The sequence below is a fragment of the Eumetopias jubatus genome, unplaced genomic scaffold (genome assembly GCF_037043125.1).
Source record: "Eumetopias jubatus isolate StellerSeaLion01/CBP00866 unplaced genomic scaffold, mEumJub1_p1.0 scaffold_12, whole genome shotgun sequence".
Classification (NCBI taxonomy): Eukaryota; Metazoa; Chordata; class Mammalia; order Carnivora; family Otariidae; genus Eumetopias; species Eumetopias jubatus.
The window spans coordinates 111,612,092-111,619,952 of NW_028274818.1; the positions used below are offsets into that span (position 1 = coordinate 111,612,092).

Consider the following 7,861-nt stretch of genomic DNA (forward strand, 5'->3'; position numbering starts at 1 on the left):
ATCAGAGGGAGAAGCAGACTCCCTGCTGAGCAGGAAGCCTGATATGGCACTCAATCCCGGGACTCCAGGATCATGACCTGAGCCAAAGGCAGTTGCTTAACCAACTGAGCCACACAGGTGCCCTTGATATTTATTTTCTGTTGATAGCATTTGATCTTTGTTCCTTTGCTTTTCTTTTCCTGCTTCCTTTTTTTTTTTTTTTTTTTTTTTGCTACAAGGTAGATCTCTTTGTATTCATGGGTACGTTACAGTGGTGCCATCCACTGTGGTAGCCACTAGTCACATGTAGTTAAGTTAAAAATTCAGTCCCTCGTTATATCAGCCACACTCTGGATGCCCAGTAGCCACACATGCTTGTTACCACGTTGGAAAGGAGAGATTACGGCAGAAAGTTCCAGATTGAGGTCAGGATTTATTTTGAGTCAGAATTACCCAGGGTCCAATGTGAAAAGGGCATCGTTCTAGTCAGGAGACATGTGTTCATGTTTTGTGTTTACTACTGATGGGCTTTGTGTCCGTAGGCCTACGAGACGCTGCTCTTAGCCTCAGTTTTCTTTTCTAAAACACACGGATAGTAATTCCTGCTCTTCCACTTCACGGAGTGCTTGTGGAAAAGAACACTACAAAATGGTTAACAGTTTTCAGGAAAACATTAAAACTCAGTTGACTGTGTTTCTGTGTTTTGTTTGGTCTTTTAGGTTACTGACGGAGCTGGAGTCCCCTTCTTGGTGGCCCTTTAGCTCCAAGCTTTGGAAGATGCCAGCAGAAACAACGCCCAAGGGGGGCACCTCAACGGCTAGTCCCAAAGCTCTTGGAAAAGAAGGGGTAGTGGTCCGAATTCCTGCTGTTATCTCCCAGGGAACAGCATCTCATGTTAAAGCAGGAAGTCTTACCATCCTTGTGTCCAGGTTGGAAATCCATGACTCGAGTTCTTTACTCATGCACAGATTTGAAAGAGAAGATATAGACGACATTACGGTTCACACACCTTATGAATTTAGAATCCAGAAACAGCCTCACAGAAGTAGGGCCAACTGATTTTTAACAAAGGTGCAAAAGCAATTCAATGGAGGAATGACAGCCTTTTCAACAAATGGTGCCAATGGAATATCTTTAAGGAAGAAAATAACCCTTTACTCTACACCCTCACAACTTAAACAAAAGTTAGTTCAAAACTAATCACAGACTTAAGTATAAAATGTAAAAATGTAAAACTTTTAGAAGAAAACAGGAAAAAGAAGCTTTGGAGCCAGGGCTTGGCGAAGACCAGAGTCCATGATTTTGTTAACACCAAAAGCATGATCCGTAAAAGAAACAAGTGGCAAACTGGACTTCATGGAAAGTAAAACCTTCTGCTTTATGAGAAACCCTGTTATAACAGTGGGAAGACAACTCTAGATGGGAAGAACATGTCTGCAAATAGCACATCGAACAAAGACCAGTTCCTGGGAAAGTAAACAATTACCAATACTCTACAGTTAAAAAAAAAGCTCATTTAGAAAATGTGCAGACACGAAGAGACATTTAACCAAAGAGGAATGTACACGTGGCAAATAAGCCTAGGAGAAGGTGTTCCACGCCACCAAGCACCAGGGAAATAGAAACTGAGACCACAATGAGCTATGATTACACGCCTGTCACAACGGCTAGGATAAAAAATAGCAACAACACTAAACGTTGGCAGGGGTGTAGGAAAACCATGCCTTTCATACATTGCTGGTGGGAAAACAGACATTCTGGAAAAAAATCTGAGTTTCTTAACAAATGAAACATAAACTCACTGTATGACTAAGCCATGAAATGAAAACTCATGTCCATACAAAAATCTACACACCTGTTCGCAGCAGTTTCTTTGTAATAGCCAAGACCCAGAATCAACCGAACTGTCACTTAACAGGTGACTGGAACAGTCTAGAAAACCATACTGTGGCCGTCTACACCATGGACTACTACTCAGCAACAAAAAGGAACAAAGTATTGATAGCGCAACAACCTGGATGGGTCTTAAGGGTATTACTCTGTGGAGTTTTGTATAATTCCATTTATACAATGTTGCCAAGATGACATGATTATAGAGATGCCGAACAGATTGGTGGTTACAGGGGTCAGTGGTGGTGGGAAGTGAGGTGGGGTGGGTGTGACTAGAAGCAGGTAGCATGACCAAAGTTTTGTATCTTGATTCCAACGATGGTTACAGAAAACTGCACATGTGATAAAATGACAGAATTATACATGCACTAAGCCAATGCCAATGTCCTGATTTTGATGTTCTACAGTTACCTAAGATATTATCACTGGGGCAGCTCGTGAGGGGTGCACAAGCCCTCTGTACTCTATTTGCAACATCCTGTGAATCTCTATTATTTCAAAATGAAAAGTTAAGAAAAAAAAAGCAAACAAAAACCACACAGACAGGGAGAAGATATATGCAATGCGGACAACTGACAAGAATTAATATACAGAAAATATAAATGGCTCCGAGAAGAGAACACACAAACAACCTGTGTACTTAGAATATGAACAGATGAATGGATAACAAATATATAAAAAGATGCTCAATGGGGCGCCTGGGTGGCTCAGATGGTTGAGCCATCTGCCTTTGGCTCAGGTCATGGTCCTGGGGTCCTGGGATCAAGTCCCGCATTGGGTTCCCTGCTCCTTGGGAGCCTACTTCTGCCTCTCTCTCTCTCTCTCTTTCTCTCATGAATAAATAAAAATCTAAAAAAAAAAGATGCTCAATGTTTTAATGTAACAATTTAATCATTTTATTACAAATTAAAACAGAATGAAGTAGCACTCACAGCCCTATATAGACTGGCAAAATTCAGAAAGTCACATGACATCAAACGTTGGGGATTTTATGGAGCAACAGAAACTCTTATACCATCCTGGCAGGAGTGCACACGTAACATAACTATTTTGGTGAGCAATACGGGTATCTTAAAGTTTGAGCTAACCCTAAAACTAGGCAATTTCCCCGCAGGCCTAGGTGTGTACCCAACATGGTAAGCACAAAAATATTCACTGTGGCATTGTTTTTAATATCATAAAAATAACATCATAAATGTTCTTCAGAAGAATAGACAAGTCATTTTAGTATAAACTAGTTAAATTTACTGAGCGCTTACCACGTGCCAGACACTATGCTAGGTGCCATGACATAACACTGAACTAAATAGATGAAGATCCCTATCTTCACGGAGCTTACATTGTAGCAGATGAAGACAGACACTAAATAAGCCCTTAAAATATATGCAGCCAACGTGTGGTCATGGCATTTAGAACAAAGGCATCACTATGATTCAATGGGGTCGAGAACTGTTTCATCAATTAATGGTGTCCAAGAAACTGAATATGCTTGGGAAAAAAATGAACCTTGAGGCCGTTAACCAAATGGTGGAGTAGGAAGTTCTGGAGGTCAACCCCCAACTGATATAGCCAGTAAACCAGAAAAAATTGATCAGAATCAACTGTTTCCACACTCTGGAACCTGACTGGACACACAGCAAGCAGAAGAGCACTAAGTGAAAGCGGAGAGCTGGTCCCAGGTGGAAGAGTGACACAGGCAAGCAGCTGCCACCACCCATCCCTCGGGCCTGCTGTGCTGACCTCGTGACCTGGGCTCCAGAACCAGGCTAGGGCCAGGGGTGGCGGTAGAAAGACTGCCCTCAAAAAGTCTGGGTTGCATATTTTGCACATTTAGGTCTCAGCTCTCTCAGGCTTCAGGGTTGCCTTGCTGGCATCTGTCAGTGATTTCAAGAGCTAGGAACACCTTTGCTTTTCCTTCCATTTTTGGAGCCAGAAACTTAAGGAAATCTCTGTCAGTTCACTGTGGTCTGACCACATATAACAGAACAGAAACATCAGCGACCACACACAACAAGGGTTATACACTTTGCAAAAACAGTTCGGAAAAGTTACAGACAGATGACTGTAGCCCCAAACAAGCACAAACCAGCAATCCCTGAGGAGTGGGAGAACCTGATTTCTAAAGTTACCACATTAAGATACTCAGAATGCCTAATTCTCATTAAAAAAAAAAAAGCCAAAGCAAACAAAGAAATGAGAAGATATGGCCCATTCTCATGAAACAAAGAATTGGACAGAAACAATCCCAGAAGAAATACAGACATTGGAATTATCTTAAATGTGTTCAAAGAGCTAAAGGAATTTATGGACAAATAATTAAAGGAAATCAGGAAATGATATATGAACAAAATGAGATTAATAAAAAGACGGAAATTATGAAAAGGAACCCACAAAACTTCTGGAGCTGAAAAGCAAGTTAAAAAAAAAAAAACCTCACTAGAGGTTTCCAACAACATACTTAAGCAGGCGGAAGACAGGATCAACAAACTTGAGATAAGGCAATTGAAATTACCCAGTTGGAGAGGGGAAAAAAAAAGAGAATGAAAATGAACAGGGCCGGGGCACCTGGGTCGTTCAGTCATTAAGCATCTGCCTTCGGCTCAGGTCATGATCCCAGGGTCCTGGGATTGAGCCCCGCATCGGGCTCCCTCCTCCGTGGGAAGCCTGTTTCTCCCTCTCCCAATCCCCCTGCTTGTGTTCCCTCCTTGGCTGTGTCTCTGTCAACCAAATAAATAAAATCTTAAAAAAAAAAGAAAAACTTAAAAAAGAAAAAAAGAAAATGAACAGGGCCTAAGGAACGTGTGGGACAACATAAAGCATACCGATATATGCATCGTAAAGAGAAGAGAGAGATTTGAAAAAATAATGCCTAAAAACTTCCCAAACCTGCGGTATCTGGATGGCTCAGTCGATTGGGAATCCAACTCTTGATTTCAGCTCAGGTCATGATCTCAGTGTTATGAGATCCAGCCCCACATCAGACTCTGTGCTCAGCACGGAGTCTGCTGTGCCTCTCCCGGTGCACACACACACACACGTCTGCATAGGCTCTCTCAAATAAATCTTTAAAAACAAAAAAATAAAAAAAAACCCAAAACACTTCCCAAACTTGATGCAAGGCATGAGTACACACACCTAGCAAGCTTAATAAACTCCAAGCAGGATAAACCCAGAGGTCAACACTGAGACAGATTATAGGCAAACTGGTGAAACTTAAAGATAAAATCTTTGATAAGACAAACAGCCACTTTCTCATCAGACACCCCTAACGTCAGAAGGCAGTGGGATGACATTTAAAAAGCTGTCAACCAGGATTTCTACATCCAGGAAATGATCCTTCAAGAATGAAGTTAAGACTCCTCCTTCTTTATAACTTCAAAACAGATGGGAGGCACGTGGGGAGGGACTCATCTGCCCAACTCCAGCAGATCCTGTCCAGAACTGAGCTGAGGGGTTTAACGGGGGACAATGAGGGGGACTTAGAGCCGTACTGTGGGGAAATGAAATGTGTGTCCTGGATTTGAGTGTAGAGAGGAAAACCTTGGTCCAAATCCAGGACACACCATATCCCTACCATCATGTTTGGGCAAGTGGTGCTCCAGGCTCTTGATTGGAGGCAAGGTGAGTCACAGCGCTTAACACAGGGGGTCACTGTGGGGTGTAAATGAGGTGACACATACTGGCTGTAGCTGTGAATAATCATCTGGCATCAACACACATTCCTGTAGCCACATCTGTTCATCCTCCATGCACTGCCCCTCCTCTTCACCTGCATATGCCTCCAACACCCCACATCCTTCACATGTGTCTGAGGAGAGGCCAGGGGCATTGACTTTCATGGATTTTAGGTTGAAGTAGAGCATTTCAGGATGATGGGGGTTCCGTGGAGGGAGGAGGCAGGGCTTTCCCGAAACGTGTCTTCTGTGATCGATGACCACCGAGCCGCCTGGCTGTAGCCTACAGGATCGCACCTACACTGCAGGAGGCCCGTGTGAACCTCATCGACCTCAAATTATGTAACTCCACCCAGTGGTACAACGGGTGCATTCGTTCAATGTGTGTGTGCAGGGTACCCTGAAGGCAAGATCGACACCTGCCAGGTAACTTCCCTTGGGCGCCCCTTTCCCTGCCAACACCTCTTTTGTGAATCCCTGAACTCCTCTCCCTCCAGGGCCTTGCTTCAGTGACCCTTTCCCTGGTCCCATCTTTTTTTTTTCTTAAAGATTTTATTTATTTGAGAGAGAGAATGAGATAGAGAGCATGAGAGGGGAGAGGGTCAGAGTGAGCAGACTCCCCGCTGAGCAGGGAGCCCAATGTGGGACTCGATCCCGGGACTCCAGGATCATGACCTGAGGCGAAGGCAGTCGCTTAACCAACTGAGCCACCCAGGTGCCCACCCTGGTCCCATCTTGTAGCAGTGAGGATGGGAGGTGATACCTGGGGCCCCTACAAAGAACCAGTCACCACACAGAGAGCTTTATCCCACCGTGACACAGAGATCATATCACCCGAACACAACCCTTGAAGAGAATGCTTACCTCTCCTCACCAGAATACAAAACCTTTCAATCCACTTGTGCACACATGCCCATGCATGCATACAGCCTCATACATGGACACATGGGTCACTTATCTTCCCTCCTCACTGCAAGGAGACCCGTGACAATCCATCCCCTTCTCACATCCACCTGAAGCTGTTGATACCAACTCAAAGTTTACCACCACCACTTGTGTTCATGGCAGCAAGAAGACATGTGACTGAACAAACTGTCCTTCCAGAGCCTATGGCCCTCCTGAGCAGGGGAAAAGTGGCCCAGAGAGTGACTTCTGTGTCCTTCTGGGCAGGGGGACAGCGGCGGGCCTCTTATGTGCAGAGACAACGCGGCCAACACCTATGTAGTCGTGGGAGTCACAAGCTGGGGGGTAGGCTGTGCCCGAACTAAGCGCCCCGGAGTCTACATGGCCACCTGGCCCTATCTGAACTGGACTGCTTCCAAGATCGGTTCTAATGCCTTGCACATGGCTCAATCACCCACCCCTCCCCATCCGACTTCTCAAGCAATCCCGGCTAGACAACCCTCTGCCCGCCCTTCTGCTCGCCCTCCTTGGTACTTCCAATGCCCTCCTTGACCTCCTCCCAGCCCCCCTGCATCTCGACCTCGACCCAAACCCCTGGCCCCAACCCCACCCCTCCCGCACCTATCACTAAAGCTCCCCAAGTACTTTCTTTTGCCAAGGGACTACAGCAACTCACAGAGATCTTGAAGGGGAAGACCTTTTCTAATGCAAAGGGGTATTAGGAAATGGAGACCACAGATCTCCCAGAACTGACTGCCGCCTCCTGATCCAACCCCACTCCCAACAGACCCAGTGAGCCCTTTACTCCCAAGAAAACAAAGATGAAATAAATACATATAAATATAGGTATATAATTCTTTCTGGACTTCTTCCTACCTGCCGTCCCCGACTCAATCCAAACCCTCCCCCAGCAAATCTGTCCTCCCTCTGTCACCCTCCAACAAGGTGGAATTGCTTGTATGTCAGTGGCTATTGTGGTTTCCTAAATCTTGATTTTTGAAGTTGGAACAAGGCGATCTGGGGTGACAAGCCAGGTATGGTCTGGATCTCACACTCAGAGTCTCTGCTTATTAAATCAGTGCAGGTGGGCCCTGGAGCACTTCTGTGAGGTGAGCTGACTCAGAAGGAGGGGTGTGGGTCTGAGTGCATTGGAAGAATGACCCCAGTCTGAAGTTTTGTAGCGTGGCCATCTGATGCTCAGTCCACATGGCCAACCCCAGGCAGGAGTCTGCCCTCAACCAGAATTGCTTATGTCCATCTGTGAATTCCTGAGAAAGAGATTTCGATGACCTCAGGTCAACTGCCCACTCTGGTCAGGGCCCAGATCAAGCCTAAATGCTGGATTAGCCACTTGAGAATTAAAGATGGCAGGCTCCAGAAAGAAACCCCCGGGCTCCTGGCTGGGCAGTTGCTGC

The 7,861-nt window shown here is 45.3% G+C and overlaps 1 pseudogene; it reads left to right on the plus strand.

The window, feature by feature from the left end:
* The window catches only part of LOC148162897 (acrosin-like), a 39,741-nt pseudogene extending 32,528 nt beyond the window's left edge, over nucleotides 1–7,213 (plus strand).
* Nucleotides 7,214–7,861: the final 648 nt, after the last annotated feature.